This window comes from Dermacentor silvarum, chromosome 3, assembly GCF_013339745.2.
Source record: "Dermacentor silvarum isolate Dsil-2018 chromosome 3, BIME_Dsil_1.4, whole genome shotgun sequence".
Taxonomy (NCBI): Eukaryota; Metazoa; Arthropoda; class Arachnida; order Ixodida; family Ixodidae; genus Dermacentor; species Dermacentor silvarum.
Genome location: NC_051156.1, coordinates 51009300 through 51035503, shown reverse-complemented (window position 1 = coordinate 51035503; position 26204 = coordinate 51009300). Strand labels below are relative to the sequence as shown.

At 47.9% G+C, this 26204-nt stretch overlaps 1 protein-coding gene across 8 annotated transcripts in view; it reads left to right on the top strand.

Annotated features, from left to right (window-relative positions):
* LOC119444336 (venom metalloproteinase antarease-like TtrivMP_A) overlaps positions 1–26204 on the top strand; it is a 1295510-nt gene that overhangs the window by 426842 nt on the left and 842464 nt on the right. The window lies entirely within an intron of this gene.

Here is a 26204-nt window from a genome sequence, read left to right as displayed (position 1 = left end):
GCATTCATGTGGGGCCATACGCTCCTCAGAGGCAACCACAACTGGAACACAACGGCCGCAGCGTTGATCGTTGGGGTGGGGGCACAGCTGCGGGCGGTGGTCCACCATCCCGCAGCAGTAGCAGGCCGGTATTGTGCGCTTGTATTCGCGTACTGGGGTCACGGCACTGTTATAGGGCACAAAACGTGGCACGTGGCCACCCTCGAAAGTGAGGAGGGCCACGGAAGTCTTGCCCAGCTTTCTGATGAAAGTGATGTTTCCATCCTGCCTGTGGATCTTGGCTTTCAAGGAGGTGGAGGTCTCCTGTTCGTGTACCGTAATGACGCCACACACTTCCCCGCGGATCTTATCGTGGCCGATCATCGGTAGGGGACCCTATGATGTCTTGAGCGAGAATTCTCGCGAGAGAAGGTTCGCAGTGTTGATGTTGGTTAAGACAGCGATGATGTTTTGCGCCCAAATGGGTCACACACTGATACAATCACTGTCACTGTTGGTAGCGGTCACATAAGAGGCGAGCTTGGTTTGGGGCCTAGCTCACATGGCTGGAAGGCAGCTTTGAGATCCACCGTGACTCGAGGCGTGTACGACGGTGGAGTCGTGCGCAGCAGTGCGGGGTCACGATACACGGGATATCTTCTTTTTGGGTGTGGTCTTCGCTGACGTGGCTTTATCGGTAGCCGAGGCCTTAGCAGCCTTAGATTGCTGGTGGTGCTTGCGGAGCGTCATGACTGTGAATAGTCTCTCGTACACGATATCCGTGGGGGGAACGCAGTCTTCGGGCGTTGAGGCAGGAACGTCTTTTCACGCCTAGGTAGTGGGATCATATCCACGGAGAGCGGTCTCTGCCATAAAAGGTGGCGTGCACGGGAAAGTCCCGGCGCAGTCGGCGTTAGGCCTAACCCTCGTTGGGGTGAGTACAGCTCCCACAAGGTGAGGTCAACAAGTGGACATAAAATGCCCAAACATCGGCCTACCCGGATGATAGTGTTGTCTTTAGGTGCAGAGTGATGTTAGCACGATTATAGGGTCAATTTTCGTGGGGTGTCATGCAGGTTTCCGCCGGTCCTGACGAAAATCACAGGAGCCGATGTGAGACGCGTCCGCTCTCGTCGCGCGCTCGCAGCGTTCGAGTCGTAGCTTCCATGCCGTCATCGTCATTTCATCGCCTTTGGGAGCCATTGTGATAATTAATTTCTTCTTGTGTAATCGTCGTCTTTCCGTCGTTTCCACTCTGTTGCTTTACGTGCAGTGTCATATGATCGTCATAGCGTTGCCATCTTTGAGCGTTAGTTTCCATATTGTCATCATTCAGTCCTCGTCATTTAAGTGTCGTCATGCCATCATTTTCTTCGCGTCATCATCGCAGAGTCATCACAGTTGGTCCATCGTGGTAGTTACGTCGCCGCCATTTTGTCATAGGCACTGTCGTCATCACCATTGTCGCCACGCCTTTGTCGTCACGTGGTCATGCCGTCATCGTCACATCGTCGTCGGCGTCGTGGCGTCGTCATCATGCTGTCATTGACATACCATCGTGGTTATTCCCTCGTCGTCATTCATTTGTCTTCACGCGTGTCATGTGCATGATGCATGATCTTGCACAACAAGTTTATGTTGAGCGGGGTGGTTCCCAGTGGAAATGTCCATCTGGTTGGTGTGGTATCTAATCGTAAGTTGTCACTAAGCAACAACAGCGGCCATTCACAAACACAATGAAGCTCTGAATAAACCAGCTCCCACAGCGCGTGGAATCCGCAGATTTTAAAGCGAAGCTTTCCTTGCCTCTTTCTTCGACTTTGCCACTGCTGGCTGCTGTCGTGACGTATAGCTGTTGTTGAGTACCTGGGTGATACTAAAAGTAATTAGGTCACCACACCGTTGTTGTCAGTGCCATTGTTATCTCTGCTGGAACCTGTATCGTCTTGAACAATTAGCCGGTACGGAACATAGTGAAAACACCGGATATTGTGCGAAATGAGCTGGCTCTTGCCGAATGAGTAGGTCATGCTGAAACAATATCGTCATCAAGCCATTGTCGTTGTAGCATTCTCGTCTTTCTTGCTCTTGGCCGTATAGGACGTTTGGGTTGTACCGTACATAGTGCAAACAAACTACTGATATAGAGAATCGAGGTGACCCGTGGCGTAGGGTGATGTACATGAGCGCGGAGAGAAGTTTGGCTTGTCCGGTATACGCCCCTGTACCGTGCACTGGGTGCGCGTTCAAAAACACCGGGTGGTCATAATTACCCAGAGTTCCCCACTGTGGCGTGCCTCATGGCTTTGGCACGTAAAATACCACAATTAAATTTTTTTACCAAAGAAGGCATATACAGCAATGATAGTGATAAGCCTTAAAGTCGGTACAGTGGTGAGCACTGTTAGGGTAACACCTCATTAGTATTCAAGTTAGTATAACTTCAACATACCTTCTTCATTAGGGGGGGGGGGTAATAGGCCGAATACGTCGCCTAATGATGGTGCGGATAAAACAAATATCAGTTTTCTTTATTTTGTGCTAAAAACAATAACTGCTATAGGCTCGTGAATGAGGAGTTCACCCTAACAGTGCTCACCACTGTACATACCACTATAGAGTATACAGAGAGAATACGATTGATGGTTGAAACAATGCCAAAATCATCGACAACGTCGATGTCAACAGCGATAGAGCAGCGACAACGCCACGTAGTTTACACAGTGGCTCACAGTGTTCAAAGGAGCCAAGTGCTCTGTATAATGTGTTCCAGTTAACGTTAGGCAAGCTGTTCATGAAAAAAATAATTGAAAAAGATGGGGGAAAAAATGATTTTAAGAGCTATGCAACTCGGTCATCTGACCTCTGACGACCTAACCGCGTTGGCCAGATAATAGTATCTTTCATCGTGTCTTTTTTCTATTCTTTTTTCTGTGAACAGCTTGGCTAACGTTACATAGAACAAATGGTATAGTAGTACTGATAATGTACAAAGAAAATGAATTCGCTCAAATCTGGTAGGTGGCACTGGATCAATTTGCTCCTGACATCACTTGTCCTAGAAAATTTGGTCTCAGCGTCTATTGAAGGTCCGGGCATGTCCTTCAAAGCGAATAATTAAGCCTTAAATGTATGATGCTTTTAATACAACTGCCGCCTCCCATCTCGCCAAAAAATTTGTGCAGCTGCATTCTGTATTCCCTCTCTGATATATGCAGGGTCTGGCCGTCTGGACTGTATGGCCTCGTCGACAGTTGTGGAAGGCGCAGCAATAGCTTCTGCTCTGCGCAAACTAAACACTCTGCCTTCGCGGAAGATGGTTGTCCTTACGGACTCAAAGGCCGCCTTACAACAACTATACCGCGGTCTGCCATCCACCAAGTTCCCACGCAAATCACTAGCCCTTGTGAAAGAAGTCAAGAACAAAGGCTTCACGGTAATGTTTCAATGGATTCCCTCCTACATTGGTATTACTGGCAACGAAAAAGCTGATGCGCTTGCATACGCAGCGCTCTATCATCCTCCCAAAATCAAGGCTCCAAAGAGTAATCAAGTGAAAAAATCGGACATTCCAAATCACTTTGGGTCGCTTTGGGTTCCACCACATATGCCCTGCGTAACAAAGAGATTTCATGGAGAGGAATCATCACTTTTATATCGAATCAGGACAGGATCTGCTAGTACACCGGCCTGGTTATTTAGGATAGGACGAATCAATTCTCCGAACTGTACGGCATGTGACGAGACAGGAGATATTTAACACTTTCTGTGGTCGTGCCAGCAATTCCAAGTTGAAAGGGACGCTCTCCTGGAGAATCTACAAAAAAAAGGACCTTCCGCATGCGTGCCTGCAACACCTTCTATTTCCCGAGGGAAAAGTTATAGCCCGCACAGAAACTTCACGTCTCCTTATGGAATTCTTAAGAGAGACGTGTTTGATAGGACATATGGTGAACCATTCAGCGATATTGTAAGAGACGCTCAGGCGTAGCAATTTCCGGCCTTGATCGCCAGGCTAAACCAGCCTGTTGCTACAATTCACCACCACCACATCAATTTGCTCGCTGCTGCTGCCGCACTTTCTCAATCGAGCGTTTTGACAGCGGGTGTGCGCGTTTATCAAGTAATATGTGTTCACCTTTGTTTGTGCGCACTGACACCATACTTGTCAAATCAGTAATCGAAAGCTTGCAAGCTTACACTGCCGATAAAACTAATATCCATACTTCGTATAGCTGTCTACCAATTTGCTATCGCAATCGATGCTTCACCTTTCCGGCGAAACTGCGACTTTTTTTTAGCCTACCTGTCGGACGTGACTGCAGCATGGCTGTTGATATGAACTTATAATTTGAATTCTCCTTGCCACAACTCAGAGGTCAGATGACCGAGTGGCATACCTCTTAAAATAGTTTCTTGCATCGTGTTTTTTCTTTTGTTTTCTTTTCCATGAACAGCTTGGCTATCGTTAACTGGGACACATTATACAGAGCACTTGGCTCCTGCGTATACTGCGAGCCAATGTGTGAACTACGTTGCGTTGTCGCTGCTCTGTCGCTATTGACATTGACGGAAGCTTTTGGCATTGTTTTCAACCATCAATCGTATCCTATATTGTGGGTATGTGCCACCTTTGAGGCTTATCATCATCATTGTCGGATATGCCTCGTTTCTAAAAAAAAGTTATTCTGGAATTTTACATGCCAAAGGCATGATTTGAATATGAGGCACGCCACAGTGGTGGATTCCGGCTAAATATGACCACCCAGTGTTCTTTAACGAGCACCCAATACACGGCAAACGGGCGTATACCGGAAAAGCCAAACCTCTCTCCGTGCTCATGTACATCATCCTACGCCGCAGGTCACCTCGGTTCTCTATATCCGTAGTTTGCTTGCACTATGTACGGTACAACCCAAACGTCCTATACTGCCAGGAGCAAGCAATATGAGAATGCTACAACGACGATGGCTTGATGACGATATTGTTTCAGCATGCCCTACGCATTCGGCAAGAGCCAGCTCATTTCGCACAATATCCGGTGTTTTCACTATGTCCAGTACCGGCTAATCGTTCAAGACGGTACAGGTTCCAGCAGAGATGACAATGGTACGACAACAACGGTGTGGTGACCTAATTACTTTTAGTATCACCCAGGTATATGACCACAGCTATTCGTCAAGACAGCAGCAATCTTTTAAGGCACCTCCCCTCGGATGGCCCTAACTTGGCGGTAACGTACGGTGAGAACGAATGGTTGTGCCACGTGTATGCGTTCTGCGCAATTCATAAATATTGTCATTGGTTTCGTCGTATGCGTAGCATTTCCCATCCAACATCAGTTTTTTATATCGTAGTTTGAAAAATGTGCTTTTCGAGTTGCCATATTCTTTTAATTTTTGCCTTTTGTTACGAGTTGCTTGGCAGAAATCTTCGCTCATTGCTGTGTCCGTGTTTTTTAACCAACCTCGCTTTGAAGAGACGAGCTCCCTGGTTTTACATGTTTCAAATTTAGTTATTAGGGCCGAGTTTTCGCCGAATCAAAGCGACCAATTCTGTGCGCATAGCATATGTCAGAACCTGTGATGTCAACCTTCAAAGTATTAGTCAGCAGGTTCAGTATCTTGTTTACTGATTCTGATGAAGTTTCGTCTGCCGTGTCGGTATTCCATAAAAGATCAGATTGTTTCTTAGAGATTGATCTTCTGCGTCATCAAGGCGTGAGTGAAACGCACTCGTGTCTTTTTTTGAGGTGCTCTACCGTGGCATGCAACTCTTTCATATCTTGTTGCCACTGCTCGAAAACGAAAGTTGGTTATTCAACTTTCGCTAGTCTGTCCTTTATTTCAGATACCACTTTTGAAATAGACGGCTGTTGTTGCTTTACTTCAGCTATTGTTTCCAATATTGTTTTTTTGCGCTGATTCAATTCTCTTTGTACACTCATTCAAGTCCTTCATTGTTTGCAGAACTTCTACAAGATTATCGGGGCCCGGGTTGCTGTCAACATCCCCACAAAGAAGCAGCAAGGAGCAAATAGGCAATATGACGACTCCAGGGCAATGAAGCACGATAGTAAAGGGATCATCTGATCTGAAGCTACGACAAGGTAATTTGGTAAGGTAACTAACCTGGATGACGAAAAAAGAGGTGTGTATGCCTTTGGTTCTTCCGTTCATCGTGCCTCCATGCCCTATGGAGAGATACTGTTTGATGCTTGGTCTTATCCTTTCCGGTCGTGAGGACGTTGACGTTGCAGCTGCAGACTGGCGGAATTGCAGGTGGCGCTCGATACGTACTGTCAGGTCCACTTAAGCTGTTGCCAGCAGGTGTGGATCCGGAGCAGAGGCGGCATCACAAATTCCGTCCAAGGGTGGAAGGTTATCCCGAAGGCCAACCACCGATGCGCCGGCCGCGAAGACAACGACGAACTGCAAGACGAAAAAAGAGGTGTGTAAACCTTTGGTTCTTCCGTTCATCGTGCCCCCGCACCCACTGTACATCACCCTCCGTACATCACCCTACGCAGCGGGTCACCTCGATTCTTTATATGCGTACTTTCATTGCACTATGTACGGTACCACCTAAAGGTCCATTACTGCCAGGAGCAAGAAAGACCAGAATGGTACAACGATGATGGCTTGATGACGATATTGTTTCAGCATTACCTACGCATTCGGCAAGAGCCAGCTCATTTCGCACAATATCAGGTGTTTTCACTATGTCCATTACCGGCTAATTGTTCAAGACGGTACAGGTCCCAGCAGAGATGACAATGGTACGAAAAGAACGGTTTGATGACCTAATTACTTTTAGTATGACCCTCGTATTCGACAACAGCTATTTGTCACGACAGCAACCAGTAGCAGCAGCCAGCAGTGGGAAAGTCGAAGAAAGAGGCAAGGAAAGCTTCGCTTTAAAATCTGCGGATTCCACGCGCTGTGAGAGCTGGTTTATTCAGAGCTTCATTGTGTTTGTGAATGGCCGCTGTTGTTGCGTAGCGACAACTTACGATTAGAAATCACCCCACCCAGATGGACATTTCCACTGGGAACCACCTCACTCAACGTAAGCTTGTGCTAGATCATGCACATCACACGCGTAACGACAAATGAATGATGACGAGTTAATGACCACGACGGTATCTCAATGACAGCTTGATGATGACGCGACGACGCCGACGACGATCTGACGATGACGGCATGACCACGTGACGACAAAGGCATGGCGACAATGGTGATGACGACAGTGGAATACCTATGACAAAATGACGACGATGTAACAACCACGATGGCACAAATGTGATGACTCTGCGTTGATGACGCGAAAAAAAACGATGGCATGACAACTATGACATGATGAGCACTGAATGATGAAAATATGGAAACTAACGATACAACATCGCAACGCAATGACGACGATATGACAGCGCACGTAAAACAAGAAAGTCGAAATGACGCAAGACGACGATGAGATGAGAACAAATTAATTATCAAAATGGTCTACAAAGGCGATGATATGGTGACGACGGCATGACAGCTACTACTCGAACGCTGCGAGCGCGCGACGAGAGCGGACGCATCTCACATCGGCTCCTGTGATTTTCCTCAGGACCGGTGGAGCCCTGCATGACAACACACCAAACTTTACCCTATAATATTCCTAACACCGTTCTGAACCAGAAAACACAACTCTCATCCGGGTAGGCCGATGTTTGGGCATTTTATGTCCACTTGTTGACCTCACCTTGTGGGAGCTGTACTCACCCCAACGAGGGTTATTCCTAACCCCGACGGCGCCGGGACTTACTTGCAGAGGCCACCTTATATGGCAGTCGCTGCTTTCCGTGGATATGATCCCACTATCTTGGCGTGGAAAGACGTTCCTGCCTCAACGCCCGAAGACTGCGTTCAGCCCACGGATATTGTGGAGGCGGGAATATGCACAGTGATGACGTTCCGCAAGTGCTGCCAGCAATCTAGGGATGCTAAGGCCTCGGCTACCGTTAAAGCCAGCGTCAGCGAAGACCCCACCCAAAAAAAGACATCCTGTGTATCGTGGTAGCCCGCCGCTATGCCCCGCACTGCTGCGGAAGACGTGCTCAAGCCTCGAGTTACGGTGGAACTCCAAGCTGCCTTCCAATAAGGTGATCTAGGCGCAGGTGAGCTAGGCGCCGAGCTCGCCTCATATGTGAACGCTACCAAAAGTGATTGTATCAGTGTGTGGCTCATTTGGGCGCAAAACTTAATCGTTGTCTGAACCAACGACCTCAACACTACGAACTTTCACTCGCGAGAATTCTCACTCAAGACATCACAGGGTCACCTAATGATGGTCGCCCACGCCCAGATGAGCGGGGAAATGTGCCGTGGCGTCATTACGGTGCCCGAACAGGAGACCTCCGCTTCCTTGAATGCCAAGATCCACTGGCGGGGTGGAAACATCACTTTCATCAGAAAGCTGGGCATGACTTCCGTGGCCCTCCTTACTTTCGAGGACCACCACGTGCCACGTTTCGTGCACTATAACAGTGTCGAGATCCCGGTACGCGAATACAAGCGCACAATACCGGCCTGCTACTGCTGCGGGATCGTGCGCCACCACCTGAAGCTGTGCCAACACCCCAACGACTAACGCTGCGGCCCCACATGAATGGCCGCACATGAATGCAAGCCACTGTGCCTGGTGTGCGGCGAGGGACACCTCACCGCATCCCCGGCCTGGAAGGCAAAATTTCGCCGCCTGCAGCAGCCGGGGGGCCAGCATGGCGGCCGCGGCGCCCTGCGGTAGCGGCCAAAGCCCAAGACATCTGACGTCACGCCAGAAGGCAGTCAGCCGGGAGCAACCAACCAAACCCCCATGACCAATCAGCAAGTGCCTTATGCACCCAAGACATCACAGGCGTCACAGAAGACGTCATCCAAGACCCCCGACCAGGGCCCCCCCCCCCGTGTTCCAAGCTGGGGAATTTCCACCCCTGACCTCTGCAGGTGCCCCCAGGCTGTCAGCGAAGAAGACCTGTCAGGTAGGCAGCTGGGTGGAGGCCACCTCCTCCTTTCGCTCTGCCTCCCCCACCTCCTGCCCCGAATTCCTCGTGCTCAAACCAGAGATCGCTGCGCTACGGGAACAAAACGCGCAGCTTCGTGCCAAAATTGCCACTTTGGAGGGATACAGTGCGCCCGCCTACCCCGCGTCACCGCCCCGCCCCCCTTTCCAAAATTACCGTCACCGTTCCGGAACCCATGTGCGCTGCTCCGTCCATCTCGGAGCCCTCCAACACTGAACAGCGTTTTCAGGCTATTGAAAGCGCTATGACTGCTCTTGTGGCACAACTCACCACCATGAGCAAGAGCATCAAAAATCTCTCCAACACCGTAACCCATCAGGTGACGAGTAACATTAAGACTTGGCTACAGGACACCAAACTCACCGCCGCAGGGTTGTTCCCTCAAGGACGTTAACCGTCCATCTAAATGTTCTTACGCCATCGACCTCGGCGAACTTTCCGAGGACTCTGAACCCCTACTTGTACCTCAACCTCAACCTCGAAACCTCAACTACTTTTTTCTAATTCAGTGGAACTGTAGAGGCTTCAAGGAAAGGACCAAAGAGGACAATTTGCGCCTCTATCTCGAAACCTTCGAACACCTGTGCACGGTAGTTGCCCTTCAAGAACCCAGAACCGCGTGCGCCTCACAGGCTATAAGACTTTTCAGTGGGACCCATCCACCTGCCTTCTTGTACATAAAACCTTAACTGCACAAGAATTTGACCTCGACCTCTCATTACCCTACTCGTACACCATGGTTACGGTCCTTCCCCTGCGCAGAACCAACCCCCCGATGCTCATCCTTAACATTTACAGCCGACCTAAACTCAAAAAGATCTCTTTCGCTGGCACCTTCTGCTGGGCGCTGAAGATCGCAGGGCGCGATCCCCTCCTAAATGTGGGCGACTTCAACGTCCCTAGCAGGCTTTGGGGTTATCGCAAGTAATTGATGCGGAGAAGGAAACTTGCGGACGTAATTTCCAAGCTGGGCATCACTCTTCACACCGACCCAGCGCAACCAACTCGTGTAGGTAACTCTGTGACCCGGGACGCGTGCCCCGACCTTACCTTATTTTCACCGAAAAAATCAGAGACCCAGACTTTGTCAATACCGAGGAAACCCTCGGCAGCGACCATTGCATTCTCAACACCACATTCTCGACACGACCCCTACAACGCCCCATCACACAGGCTCACCTACCCAACTGGGACGCTTTCCGACAGTCCGTACCTGCCTCTCCCAGTCTTTAGAATGGTTATTCCTGTGGGCCCAATCCATGCTCAAAGCACTAAGAGAACTTGAGAACACAACTCACGCACAGCCATCCGGACGTGGATGACCACCTTCTCCATCTTTGGGAGTCCCGTCGCAGCCTCACAAAGAGATGGCGCCGACAAAAGCACAACCGCAAACTTCGCATGCGGATACTGGATGTCCCCCAAGAGGCGGCCTAGTACGCTGCCAGCTCGCTGATTCAAATTGAGTGGACCGATGTAATGCGGCCGCCAGGCAAATGTCTTGCCTCAATACATGGAGACTCTTCCATAGTCTCATCCACCTCGTTCAAACACGAGGCGAAACACAGACATCTACATCGAGCTTTTCACAATTTTCAGGCCTCCACAACACAACTAGCTCTCTCGCTCCGGGACCGCTATCTCTGCTCTGAGCACTACGCAGGCAGGGAGAACTCGGAACTGGGCGCTCCTTTCCAGTTACATGACCATAGCGGCTCTTGCGAAAATGAGGTGGAGCACGGCCCCCGGTCGACACAAGCTCACCACCAAAGTCCTAGCAAACCTACCGGATACTGCACACCAGTCGCTTTTCAAATACCTCAATGTCATCTGGTCGAGAGAAACACCCCTCCCCCTAGATTGAAAAACGTCTCTTGAAACCTTCATACCAAAGGCAGGGAAACCCATCAACACTGCTAACCTTAGACCCAATTCTCTTCCTTTTTGTGCGGAGAAGCAAATGGCAATTATGGTCAAAGAGCGTATCTCCTCCAACTTGGAAGCGCATAATACTTTCGCCGACTCCATGTAAGGCTTCAGACCCAGGAAATCTGCGCAGGACATCCTCCTACAATTACACCACGAAGTCCTCACTCACATAGAACATCTCCACAGCGACAAGATAATATAGGTGACTCGTAAAACGAGGAATCGCAGGGAATTGTGGGGCGCGCCGTCTGCAGGCAGCTTCCGGTTCGACGGACGACGCGGCTGCAACGGCGGCATGCCCTGCGCACGTGTTTTTCTACGCGGTTTCAACTTTCAGTTGTGCGAAGCCTTCCGTCCGCTTTGTCGACCAGCAATGTCAGACCATTCATGCAGCTAATTTGCAGGTTTCAGTTCACTCTGGGCGCGACGATGACGAGCCAAGAAAGGCAGGGATACGCTTTTATTGATAAAGGAACTCTGGTTTTCGTTTCGGCGCCCTTTTTTGTTTCTGCTCTACGACATTCGCCGTTGCTTGGAAGCACCGTCACTGACTGCTCTGCCTGCGGGTCATTCAGACAGGTGAAAAATTTATTTTTATCCGATAATTTATCAAGCGTACAGAAGCATTACTTGGAAAATCGGGTGCTGAGGCGATGGCTACAGCGGTGCATGCTGTTCTGCAATCGTAGCTAAAAACCGATATCGTCGGTATAACGGCGCAGCTAGCGCTGAAAATGATAACTATGCGCGCTGTCAACGGCATTTCTCGGTGAAACTCTAGGTTCATTTGAAGTACGGAGTTTGACGTTCTCGTTTTTTTTTGTCAACAATGGCCATTTCGCCGTCATATTACGGCTGCGCATTATCTCTATCTGTGCTGAATGAGCTAAAGAGGGCTAGTTGGTTACGACTATTATATATGCATCTCGCTGTGTCCCGCTTAAATTCGCGCCGTAAAACCTCGTTTCATAATACCTCTATATGTGCATGCGAGTACTGAAATAGTTCTGGTTGCCTGAGTCAATGTTAGAGAAAGAAATATCGTGGGGAAACATTCCGTGTCGGCCCTTACACAGCTAATCGCCGCCTGATAAGTGGTACGGTACGTTCATTTTCTTTTTGTTCACAGATGGTCTCTGCCTTGTTAGAGTTTTGGAAGTGGTAGCCATTCCTCTGAAGCTTGTGCGCAGCTGACTCAGCAAGGGTTGCTGCAAGGCGGTAGTTGCATGCGTTCACCTTTAACGCTTGAATTTGAGCAGCCAACGGCTGAACAGCCGTCGATAGTCTTGCTAGGCACCTGCAACCGGGTAATCTTCGAGTGGGACAAAGCCGGACTGCAAGCACAAGTGGCTCAGTCAGCTAAAGCGTTGCGCTGCTGAGCACGAGCTCGCGGGATGGAATCCCGGCCGCGGGGGCCGCATTCCGATTGAGGCGAAATGCGAAAACGCCCGTGTGCTTGCGTTGTAGTGCATGTTAAACAACCTCAGGTGGTCAAAATTAATCCGGAGCCCTCCACTACGGCGTACCTCATAATGAGAACTGGTTTTGGCACATAAAACCCCAGAAAGAATCACGGACTGCAAGCGCATTAATGGAATTCAACGGCGAAGCGGTGGCGGCGGCTGCGCTGACTCGAACCGGAAGCAGCTAGCGGATGGCGCATCCCACAATCCCTCGCTATTTTACGGGTCACCTATTGTAGCACTTGACCTTAAGTGCTACATACGTCAATAACGTCAAGCACGAAGTCATCCTAGCTCACCTCAGTGCAACAACTGTGGCGATCGCCCATTCAACTATATCAGGAATTTTCTCACTGACAGAGCTGCGTACATTCGCATTCAAGATCAGGAATACAGCTCGTACCCACTGATCACACGAGGCACACCACAGGGCGCTGTGTTCTAGCCTCTCCTTTTCAGCTTAGCTATGGTACAGCTCCCGGTCCCGCTGGATGCTGTGGACCGGGTAAAGCACGCGCTTGATGCTGAAGACATCACTCTGTGGGCCACAGAAGGCAACATGGCCAACATGGAGGACAGCCTGCAAGCCGCAGCTCATGTAGTGGGCGAATATGCGGCATACTGTGGCCTGCAACGTTCCCCACAGAAGTCATAATTCGTGCACATTCGGCCCACGCCAAAGTGCACTTCGTCCATGAACCTTTCCATACATAGTGGACCCATTAACGGGGCACAGGAGATTCGTGTCCTTGGACTCCACATTCACAAACACCGCCGAGTAGAGACAACACTTCACAAACTCCGTAAGGTTGTAGAACAGGCGGGCCGCATGGTCTGGCGGGTCTCCAACAAGCGGGCGGGGGGGTCTCAAAAGCAAGGATGCGCTTCATCCCGCACAAGCTTTTGTCAAGGGTCGCACCTTGTATGCGACTGCGTACCTGCACTTACGGACGCACGCTGAAGATTTTTTGGAGGTCACCCTCCGTAACACAATCAAGCGAGCCCTAGATCTCGGCGTCTCCGCTTCCAATGCGAGACTCCTTGTTTTGGGGGTGGTCAACACATACCGGGAGCTTCGGGAGGCCCACTGGACGAACTAGTACACCAGCCTGGCGTAGACCCCGTCAGGCAGACGATCGCCTGCACATCAGGCATAAATTCCAGACACAGGAGAGGGTTCGAGTGCCCTGAACACTGGAAATGCGCGATCCATGTTCGACCCCTCCCCACCAATATGTCCCATGAGTCACACACTGGTCGCCAGGAGGCGCGGGTTCTTGCCCTCCGGCGCCACTACGGCTCAAAACAAAGCGTATTTTAGACCGTCATCGCCGACCCTTACCATGGGGGTTGGTATACGGCCGCCTTAGTCCACCAAGACTGGATGGTCTTTTCTTCTGTACATGCTGAAGGGGTGCGTGCACCCAATTCTACCATGCTGAAGAGGTGGCCATAGCCCTAGCTATCTCACATTACAATTCTAAAACCATCATATCTGACTCCAGAAGAGCCTTGGAAGAGCCAGAAGAGCTGGGATGGATCTCACCCCTAGCTGCCCAAATTCTTCGACCTTGTACGCGGGTAGGTGACCCCTCTCCTCACTCACTAATCTGGATCCCCGGCCATCAGCACCTCACAGGCAATCAGTCAGCCCACGCTGCCGCCCGCGCACTCATTTCCCGGACTACTGCCTCTGATCCAGAAGACAACCCTCCTCTTCTCATTTTTACAGACATAAATACCCATTATCAGGACTCCCACCGCCACTTTCCTGCACCCTGCAAAGGGCTGAAGAAGGCGGCGAGAGAATTCTTGTATTCACTAATACGCCACTGTGCCCGGCAGTGCTGAAACACTTTGACTCTTCCTTTTCCGGTCTCTGCCAGTACTGTGGGGAGGTGGCTGACACCTACCGCATCGTATGGGCATGCCAACTCAATACTTCTCTAACCTCCTATCCCAACCCAACCCGAGAGGACTGGGAGGTGGCCCTGCTCGGCTGCCTGGACATTTCGGCCCAACAGGCCACTGTTCGGCGTGTCAGGACAGCGGCCACGCCAATGGGGTCCCTGAATGGGGACTCCACCTAGTATTGTAAGGGAGCTGGCCCACTAAGGGCTGGTTTTCCCAACAACCTCTCTTTAATTAATACTTTAATAAATGCTCACCACAACCAATATGACAGCTACGGCGTGCTGGTGTTGGAGCTCGCGTGCATTGGCTGCCGTTCGGGGCTGCCGTAATCCGCGCAATATATCCGTTGTTTGCATTACATCCGGCATCAGCCAATCTGACCGCAATAACTCGCACTATATGCCGTGTTTGTTTGCTACGCCTGGCACCATGGGCCACCCAAATTTACACTGTATCCGTTGCCTGATTCTGTTATGTCTGGTGCCAGCCAATCGGGCTGCCTTAATTTGACCTATATTTGGTGTTAGAACTATGGTCATTACTGGCCAATCTTTGAAGACTGTAGCTAGCAGCCAGGAGGAATGAAAATCAAACCACGTCAACGCGTGAAGACGATGTTACTCTCAGTATGACCCTTGCGTTTGGGAAAAACGTAAGCGGCAAAAGAACAGCCAGCAGCAGCAGCAGCAGGAAAGTGGAAGGAGTGTGCAATTAAAGCTTCGCTTTAAATGTTAAGTCAACGCTTTTATGTGCAATACCTTTGCCTCTGTATTAAAAGTGAGGTGGTGCTTGTGGGCGACGCTCAGCTAATGCTGCCTATAATTTATTGGAGCGAACCCAATTTTTTAACTTCTTCTTTGGCTGTCCGACACGCGTTCTCCTGATGGTGTGAAGATGCTTTCAGAAACTGTGGCAGGCAGCCAATGCTTAAGATTTTCACGTTCGCGCAGTAGAAAGACGACGTATAATACATAGCCACTTTTGAAGTTGGCCGTATTTCAAAGGAGGCGAAATGCGAAAGCAGCCGTGTACTTAGATTTAGGTGCACGTTAAAGAACCCCAGGTGGTACAATTTCCGGAGTCCCCACTACGGCGTGACTCATAGTCAGATGGTGGTTTTGGCACATAACACCCCATAATTTAATTTTTGTTGAAGTACACGACTGCAGACGTTGTCAGTCTAGTGGTGAATGTTTTCTGTTTGTCGACAAGGCACGTTTACTGAACAACAGAATGTCTAAATACTGATACATAAACAAGCTATGGGAAACAGGTGCACAACATGCATCTTGCCCTCGAAGTAAATGCACGCATTCGGAAAGATTAGCTATTCTCAAAGGTCTCCAGTAGACACTAAACTACTTTAACGCAATAACACTAAGGGCCCCGTGTCGCATAAAATCCGGCGTTGGCGTCGGTGTTGGCGTAAGCATCGGCGTCTGGGGGTAATAATCATACCAAACCATATCATCCCGAACCACCCGACCGTGCCGGTCCTCCGCGCGGTGCAAGGCGTTAGTGAACAAAAATGTTATTTCTCAAAATAAAATCCGTCAGAAAAGTACGACTCACCCACAACCTACAGACGTGACAGCGTCGGATCGTAATTTGAACATACGAGAAAAAAAGCCTGGCAAGCAGTCAGGGATCTTTGAATGCTATCGCGTTCCACTCCTAAAGGCGAAGCTTAAGTGTTCTCCAATTCTGATGGTGTTTTGCTGTACTTAGGTTCTAGGCAACATTGAGGGGAATGTTGAAAACCGAACCTTTCTAAATTTTTATCGTGCCCCATGTCGCAGAAAATACGGTGTCGGTGTCGGCGTCGGTGTCGGCGTCAACGCGTCCAAACACGATATCGCGTTCCACTCTTAAAGGCAAAGCTTAAGCTTACTCAAAGTTTTTATTATCATCGCTTTAATCCTTTAGTGCTAAAATAGCGCCGGACCACCACTGACTTAGCTCGACTACGGGAGCACATGACATCAAACGCTAGTTACTAAGCGCTAGTCCTGCCGTGTGTGTACTTTTTCGTTCTCGTGCGATGGCGATACTTCAATATACCTTCACGACTGCCCTTACGGGCTCGCAATTGTAGCGAATCACGCAGACAGTCAGCCAAATGTTGCACTGCTGTATCATAAATGGAAACAATGCTTTTGTGATTCTGTACAAAATGTTGATACCTCTACAGCGTAAAGCTCTACAAAGTTCGCATACCTGCATGAAAAAATCGCTAGGAGCATTTGACAGGTAAAAGTGAAGGTTGTATTCTGCTACAAAAGAAACTTCTCGACATGTTCATATGTGAAAGCGAGTGACGCCTTTCAAGTAGCTAGACAATAAAATTGAATCAAGGTATCTGCACGAATGGCAGATCAGCACTGCAGGCCAGCAAAAACGTGCCTGATGGGCAGACAGGATGTGTAGTTCGCGGTTTTCGGCTGTGACAGTTTTCTTTCCCATGTTGGTGCTTGGTTTTTTGAAGGAACAGAGCTCTACTCAAGGTCTCTACTCATAGTTCAGCCATCTGGCAACAGTAGGCTTCATGAATAGGGGAAAGTTTATTTCACTTCCTGAACAAGGCGGTGACAACTGATGTATGTAGGTCAGGAACTTTAGCGATAGATAGCTCACTACGGCTGCAAAAGAAAGGGCACCAACGCCCGCCATTTATCTGTATACGGCTTGCACAATGCAAACATTTCTCCACATACAGCTTGCTCGAACAGCAATTGATGACCGCTAACCGAATGCTGTCATCTGCAGCGTACCTTACTTTCATGACTCGCAATGGCTGGCAAGTAGAACGAGAACAAATGGTGTGCTTGTTCCGAAGTTCATCCTTTACAGCAAATACATTAACTCCCTAATGTAATTTGCTATTTTATGCATCTGTTGTCCCTTCAATAAATCCACCGCCTAATTTCTGCGCGAACAGCTTCCCAAACGGAAAGCAATGTCCTTAGACATGAAATGTTAGTTTTTTCGAGCAGTCTGTTTAAAAAGACATTATGAAAGTGGATGTTGCGCTTCTGATGTATGTAGCACCGCTGACTAACAATGTGAATGTACTCGGAAATCATTGCAAGAACAGCATGTAGAAACAGGGGGTACGATTACATCGCTAAACGGTAGCCATGTAGTAGATTGTATATTTCTATTTATTTAAGTACGGCAATGTCCCGTATTCAGCAACAGAAAGCTGTATCGGAAGAGGATTTACAAAGCGGGGGGGGGGGGGGGGGGTGATTTCAAGAACAACAAAGATATCATGCAACGCTACTACGTGGAGGAACGTGTTCATGTCAGAAGAACAAAAACACCGAGTAGGTCAAAATTGGTCATGAAAGTTACCGAGGTAAACTATAAAAATCATAAAGAAAAACATTATTAGGACACCGCCAGGAACAACAATGATTGCTACATCATACAGGAAATTCCCACTTGGATTATATTTCGCACACAAATACTGAATACCTGTTCGTATCTAAAGAGGAAAAGCTTACGCAATTACAAACATTGATCATCATCATCATCAGCCTATATTTTATGTCCACTGCAGAACGAAGGCCTCTCCCTGCGATCTCCAATTACCCCTGTCTTGCGCTAGCGTATTCCAACTTGCGCATGCAAATTTCCTAACTTCATCATCCCATCTGGTTTTCTGCTGACCTCGACTGCGCTTCCCTTCTCTTGGTATCCATTCTGTAACCCTAATGGTCCACCGGTTATCCATCTTACGCATTACATGGCCTGCCCAGCTCCATTTCTTCCGCTTAATGTCAACTAGAATATCAGCTATCCCCGTTTGTTCTCTGATCCACACCGCTGTCTTCCTTTCTCTTAACGTTAGTCCTAAGATTTTTCGTTCCATCGCTCTTTGTGCGGTCCTTAACTTGTTCTCGAGCTTCTTTGTTAACCTCCAAGTTTCTGCCCCATATGTTAGCATCGGTAGAATGCAATGATTGTACACTTTTCTTTTCAACGACAGTGGTAAGCTCCCAGTCAGGATTTGGTAATGCCTGCCGTATGCACTCCAACCCAATTTTATTCTTCTGTAAATTTCTTTCTCGTGATCAGGGTCCCCTGTGAGTAATTGACCTAGATAAAGTACTCCTTTACAGACTCTAGAGGCTGGCTGGCGATCCTGAATTCTTGTTCCCTTGCCAGGCTATTGAACATTATCTTTGTATTCTGCATATTCATCTTCAACCCAATTCTTACACTTTCTCGATTAAGGTCCTCAATCATTTATTGTAATTCGTCTCCATTGTTGCTGAATAGGACAATGTCATCTGCAAACCGAAGGTTGCTGAGATATTCGCCGTTGATCCTCACTCCTAAGCCTTCCCAGTCTAACAGCTTGAATACTTCTTCTAAGCATGCAGTGAATAGCATTGGAGAGATTGTGTCTCCTTGCCTGACCCCTTTCTTGATAGGTATCTTTCTACTTTTCTTGTGGAGAACTAAGGTAGCTGTGGAATCCTTGCAGATGTTTGCTAAGATATTCACGTATGCCTCCTGTACTCCTTGATTACGCAATGCCTCTATGACTGCTGGTATCTCAACTGAATCAAATGCCTTTTCATAATTTATAAAAGCCATATAGAGATGTTGATTGTACTCCGCAGATTTCTCGATCCCCTGATTGATGACATGGATATGATCCATCGTAGAATATCCCTTCCTGAAGCCAGCCTGTTCTCTTGGTTGGCTGAAGTCAAGTATTGCCCTGATTCTATTGGAAATTATCTTGGTGAATATTTTATACAATACTGAAAGCAAGCTAATGGGTCTATAATTCTTCAGTTCTTTAACGTCTCCCTTCTTGTGGATTTGTATAATGTTGGCGTTCTTCCAGCTCTCTGGTACACATGAAGTTGTGAGGCATTGCGTATAAAGGGCCGCAAGCTTTTCAAGCATGATATCTCCTCCATCTTTGATTAAATCTACTGTTATTCCATCTTCTCCAGCAGCGTTTCCCCTGGTCATGTCTTTCAAGGCCCTTCTAACTTCAGCGCTATAGTTATAGAAGGAGCCTCTGTATCCGGATCATCACTATTTTGAATGAAAGTAGCTTGGCTGTTTTGGGCACTGTACAGGTCAGTATAGAATTCTTCCGCTGCTTTTACTATGTCATCGAAATTGCTGATGATATTACCATGCTTATCTTTCAGTGCATACATCTTGCCTTGTCCTATGCCAAGCTTTCTTACTGATTTAATGCTGCGTCCATATTTTACGGCTTCCTCAATCTTTCCCACGTTATAATTTCGAATATCCCCTACTTTTTTCTTGTTGATTAGTTTTGACAGTTCAGCGAATTCTATCTGATCTCTTGAGTTGGACATTTTCATCTTCTGTCGTTTCTTTATTAGGTCCTTTGTTTCTTGGGAGAGCTTACCTACTGGTTGCCTTGGTCTGCTACGCTATATTAATATGAATAATGTTTGTAACCAGTAGCTACTGGTTACAAACATTATTCATATTTAAATGGCATAGCAGACCTGTCTGAAAGGAATCTGCTTCACTTAGTTCGGCAATACATTCAGGTAGAGCATTCCTTTATTAAATTGACAATGCAGGCGGCGAGTTTTGATAATTGCTTGTGAGGACGAAAAGGGGCTGTACATTGTGTGTATGGTCAACACGCAATGGGATATGGGCTGCTGGCCAATATGGTTGCGGAAAAAGGATGACATGCTCTCACCGAGGGAATACAAAAGGGATCACCGCGCTAACATTCTACGCATGGTACTAATTTGGAGATCAAGCGATTTTCAGCAGGGTGCCGTTTTGTTGTCTTAAATAGGAAGACTGAATTAATCTGACTCCTTTATTATGAGCTGATTTTAGAACGTTAGTATAAATTACGTGATGAATTACGTGATAGTAGGAATTTCGCCAAATAATTAACGCGCATTCTATGAAGGCCCTAATCAATGAAATATACGCATATAGTGTGTTATCTCTCTTGGCAATGAATAAGCGCCTTTTGAGAAGTCCGAGTTTTTTTATATTTTTATTTGAAAAAATTATGTATGATCACCAAAAGAGAGATCGCTGTTGAATATTATACCTAAATGCTTCGTTGATGACACTGTCTAAGCACAGGTCATTTATATTGTAAGATTCCAGGTTACGATTCAACAGTCGTGAGAACATGACGTGCATTGTTTTACCCACTATAATTTGCATCTGCCATACGTTGCTTCTTATGCTACTGTTGCTATCATATGCTGCTTATATATTTCCGTCGCAGTTATAAAAGCAAACACAGCATATATCTGCACTCATAAACGAAAACATCTTTAGCTTTCACTTACTTCAGCAGCAGCCTTTCAAGAGCAGCCATTCTGCCTATTTTTCTTTCTTTGTCGGCTGGAACTCGCGTCTTATGAAAATTTTGCTTGCGGAAATGTACAGCCCTTAAAAGCGCAAGTACGGCATCTCGCAATAAGCGTATAAGCGTGCAAAGTCACAGTACATCATGTCGATCAAGTTAAAATAGGTTTGTTTTACACTCTACTGCGGCTATACAAAATGTTTTGGAAACTCACGATAAATGGGCTGTGCGACCTAAACAAAGCTGCAACCCATAGTCCAGTAAATATGGTAGTCGAAGCCTGGACGATCATAAGCAGAAGAATAAGCATGGTATATGCCAAAGCTATGCGAATGACTGGCACTGTGACATTCTGTATAAACGTCTATAACGGTGGGCGGAAGGGTGGTGTCTGAAAGGGAAGGAAGACGTAGAATAAAAGCTGGTGTTCGGCTGATCATTTTGAAGCAACTGCAGCAACAGCAGCGATAACAACAACAATATTTGTCTACGCCCGCAACCTCCTGATCACGTCACATCATCACGTTTTCCCATCCACTTTCCGGGGTATTTACGTTAATCTACTAGAACTAACCCTGGGAGTGTTCAAACATTAAGTACAAGTAATTTCCCCTATGCTGACCTCGGTTTCTTTGTTTGTTGGCTTCTTATGATGTGAATAATAAAAATGGGGTTCCTCGATTTTGTGTCTTCTGGATAATCACATAGTGAGCGTCTCGACTCCGGCAGCGTTGATGCCTTCAGGTAGCATGTGTGGGTTTCTTGGCCAGTTGCCTTCACCCGAACAGTTCACGTAGACGTGACACCAGCGGCAGAAAGGATGTAAGGATGTTCGACATCCACCACCAAGGCTTGTGAGTCGTGGCGCTGGCTAACACTCCTACGGTTAGTTCAAGTAGATGAACATAAACAACCCAGAAAGTGAATGGGAAAGAGCACCGAGGTTACTTAACTGTAAAGAGCATCGCACGCGTAATATGAAGACGTCGATTCGTTCCCAACCTGCTGCCAGTTGCTTTTTCGTCCACTTTGATTTCCATTTATTTATCCTTTCTTTTATTCAATTATTAAGCACAAGTAACTTTCCCTATACTGTCCTCTTTTTCTTTGTTTGTTGGCTTCTTATGAGAGGAATAATAAAAATCAAGCCCCTTTGTTTCCCTTCTTCTCGTTCACATACATACATTGTAAAGGCGAAATGCCTTTCGGCGCAGGCGCTCGCGCGACGGCTGCAAGAAAGGAAGGTCTGGAAAGGAGAAGTGAAGGTGTTCGGAGCAACGACCTTTTCTTTGCTTCTGTGATCATGGCAATGCCGCAGTACGGGAAAAATACAGCCTAAGGCGGCTTATTCTTAACGATAGTCCTCGGGAGACCTCACCGTTTTTGCCAGAAAACGTCGTCCACGCTACCGTGAGTACTCGTGCCGCCGTTTTCTCCGTGGACGTCGCTTGTGGCTCCTCGAGAGACTCGGCCGACAGCCTCACAGACATCATGCGAAGCATTTCGCTGCTCTCACAGCGACTGGACAACATTGCCTCGGTAACCTCCTGGTTCTCGCCTGCAGTCTTACCATCACCAGCTGTTTGAGAACCACCGAAGTTCGGAGGGTTCCATGATGACGCCATCCTTTGGGTGGAAACAGCCAACGCGCTCGGCGCTCGCCATGCGTGGCGGGCCGCCAAAATGGCCAGTGGCGGTAAGCCGATGGAACGGTGCTGTCAGTGCATGGTGAGCCCCGCAGGGGCATCTGCCTAAGCAGGCGTTTTGTGTGTTGCGACACCACGAAACCGAGCGCACGGGGGTTCCACTCTCACGCGTGGAGCCGTGCGCGGCTTAGCCGTGTCCGGGGAAAAGGTAATTCTGAGGGTTGAGCCAGTGCTCAGTGTTTGGGCCTTCATAGTTTCTCGGCGAAGGCAAGACACCCCTTTGGAAGCGGCTTCACGTTGACGGCACCTCTGGACTGACACACCCCAGGTAAATCGGCACTTGCCATTGCCTCGGGGCGACGAGGCATTGGCAAGTGCCGATTTATCTGGATAATTTTGGCTCTGGAAAAATTTCTGCATGCCGTCTGAGAGTCCGTCAGAACTCAGCAATCGCTAGTTTCTCTGTGGTGCTTCTTGCGGTGCTGGCCGCGTCTACGTATAAGACATTGGGGTGGTTCTCATACTTTCTCGCGCGCGCCTGCGCTAGGGCTTGTCGCCGTCCGATGAGGAAGTTTGGGAGGTTGTTTCCTATAAATCGGTTAGACATGCATAGTTTCTTGTATTCGTGTTGGGATTTCTGTCAGTGTGCTCGTCTTCCATACGGAATATCCTAGACGTTCAAGACGCAACGTCCGGCTATTGTACGTAGTAATCTTTCCTTCTGGCTTACCAGGTAGGCCTGTATGATTTCCCGTGCGTTGTTGTAACCCCCGGTCTCCTCGAGACGAAAAGTAGCCGTTCCGGGTGGGTGCCTGAGCGCTTGCTTATACGCCTTGCGTATAAGCAAGCGCCTTGCTTATTATACGCAAGGCGCCTTGCCTGGTTACGGAAATTAAAATATGTTGCCGAGTACGCAATGCGGCTTACAATCAAAGCCGGCACTAGTCGAATAAGGTCCCGTTTCTTGAGTCCCTTCTACCTGCTTGTAATTCGTTGCATCATGCGCAAGATCTGCGTGGTCATGCGTTGTAGCTCCTCTATGGCGTATCCTCCGCCCCCGTTTTTTGTATGTATAGGCCCAGGATACGAAGTCTGTCATGCTTAGTGATTTCTCTAGGACCTTTCTCTCTCTCTCTCTCTACTCGCAGGTGGATGGTTGGAGCCGGGGCTGTTGATCATTCTCGTGGGCGCTTCTCGATTAGGAGGAGCTCCGACTTCCCCGGCGTGCATTGCAGTGTGCATGGCTCCACGTATTTTGCTATGACGTCTACTGACTCGTGTAATTCATCTTGCTGTTCGCCTATGGACCGTCCGATCGTCCATATCATGATATTGTCTGCATACAAGCCTTGTCTAATCCGCAGTATTTTCTCGAGTCGGGCTGGGAGTTACGTCATGGCCACATTGAAATGTGTCGGCGAGAGCACTACTCCTTGTGGCGTTCCTCTGTTATGAATGTCCTACTCACTGGGACCTCACATTTCCCAGCCCTATTGTGGCTGTGCGACCTGTGAGAAAATCTCTCACGTAGTTATAAGTTCGTTGGGCGCAATTCGTGTACTGAGATTGGCTACTATGGCTTCGTGCCCCGCGATATCAAAGGCCCCCTTTAGGTCTAGTGCGAGAATTGCTTTTGGGCAGCATGGCGTTGCTGCGTTCAGAACTTCATCTATGAGCTGCAGAAGCACGTCTTGCTTTGACATGTTCGGCCAAAAACGAAACATTGAGTTCGGCATCAGTTGACGTTCTTCGAGGTGCGTCTGTAGCCTATATAAGATCACGCGTTCCATCAGTTTACCCAGGAAAAACGTTAGCGGAATGGGTCTCACCCCCGTATTCACAAACGCACCTCGACTCGACCCTCCATTTGAAATGCTCCTTGAGGGCGGCTTTTCCTTTCACAAATAGCCCTCCACTCGAAACGCGCCTTGAGCGAAGGAAAGCTCGAGCGTTTTACTCGAGAATCTCAAGGTGGCCTCGCAGCTACCTTGAATCGCTCCTTGAGTGCAGTTAGTGCGCAAACATGGTTGGTTTGTGATCTGTTATTCGCCTCGTCGGCTTTTTTGGATGGATGCCAGTTGCTTCCGCAGCTTTGCTTTTGTTAAAGATGCTGCGCAATTTCAAGGCAATCGTTCTATGGACCGGTGCAATCCTCTGGAGCGCTTCGGCAACGGAGTAATTCTACTGCGGCACCGAGACAGATTGACCGTCCTGTCAAGACGACTGCCAGCTAGCGCAGTGACCTGTCGTCTTATTGCGTGCATCAGCCAGTTGATGACATGCATACGTGTATTCTTCGTGCAAGTGCTCCGAAACTACTATCAGCGCCAGTGCATTGACGTGTTTCTCGCGGGTGATCATACAAAGCAGCATCAGTTGAAGCGGCGCACTTCGAACTTATAAAAAGAAAATGACTGCTAAGATTCCTGTCATTAGTGTGTGTATTGCCTGTGTGCTCGATTGCTGGATGCGGATCTGGCTGCGCTAGCGCCGGCAGTCGTCCCACCTGAGCGGTTTGTACTCGGATGCATCACTTACTACGCCATGCATTCCAAGAACGGCGAAGCGCACCGCAGCAAGGCGAGCTTCTCTATGAACGACCCCAGATGCGTTCACTTTTTTTCTCTATAAGTTCATGCAGTTTGTTGCTCTTGGGAAAACAAAAAGTTTTCTGTAATTTTGCGTGGGACGTGTGCAGTAGCTGCTATTTACAGTCGTTAGCAATATTTACGTGAGCCTTGCTTCAAAATATTCAGTTTAATTAGATTATCATGCTTATGAACATCCAAGCCTAACTAGGAAGTGAGCAACCACGAGCTGGTTTTCATAATTATACCTGCATGTATACAGGGCGAATGTAATGTTTTATTTCAATACAAAACATTGAATAAAAATACAAGTGAGGATAGTTTTTGTACATCACGTTATTTTTAATGTGATAAAAAAAGCTGTAGCAGTTGACCCACTTCCTAATACAGAAAACGCTAGCAAGTGGTAGCAGATATATGTCACATATCTTTGTTGCGCACATTCCACCTATTATAGTGAGTGCGTCATGAAAGTGTTAGATTGCTGTATGTCGGTCTGGCTGCGAAAACGCCAGACCAGCGTAAAACTGTATCTTTGCAAATATGAATGAAAACAGTCCGAGCTCATCAACGTAAAAAAAATCGGCTTCCAGAACACAATTAAAATCTTTAACGAGTGTATTTACTACGAAAAGCAAAATGAAGAAAAGGGTTACAGTACCTAAGCTAGTTTTATGTGCGTTAACATCATTGTATGTTTATAACCAACCCCTTCTCTTATGCAGGAACCAGGCTTCCCACACAACCACGCAGAGCAACTGCATTTCCAAGTGTGCTGCGTTTGCATTGGTGTGCAAGTGAAGATGAGCTCCAGTTAATGTGTCCTGCTGCACTGTAGTCGTTGTCTCACTATGCTGGCTAGAACCTCTATCTCCTTTCTGACATCCTACCAGCTCAAACATCACCACTAAAGGCACTTTGCATAAATCTGCCTTCATAGGCACCTTGCAGCTTCAGTCTGTATTTTTCATCCAGGTTTCTTTTCTTAAGCCATATTTAATACAACAGTTTGTGCCTCTGAATTGTTTCTGGTCAATCCACGTGCCAATCTTAGAAACAATAAATTAAAATTATCCTCGTCTTTTTGTGTTCTGATAGGATTTCAAAAAGTGCGTGGACTCTGATCCTACAAACATAAGCAGTAGTTCTACTGACAGTGCTATTCTAGAATAAAGCACCATCCGTCTTCTAGACAGTAGACTATCGGGTTTGGGCACCCGGCGGTATGCAGTGGTAAATCCTTACAGAATATACTCTGTTTCAGCTCCAGTT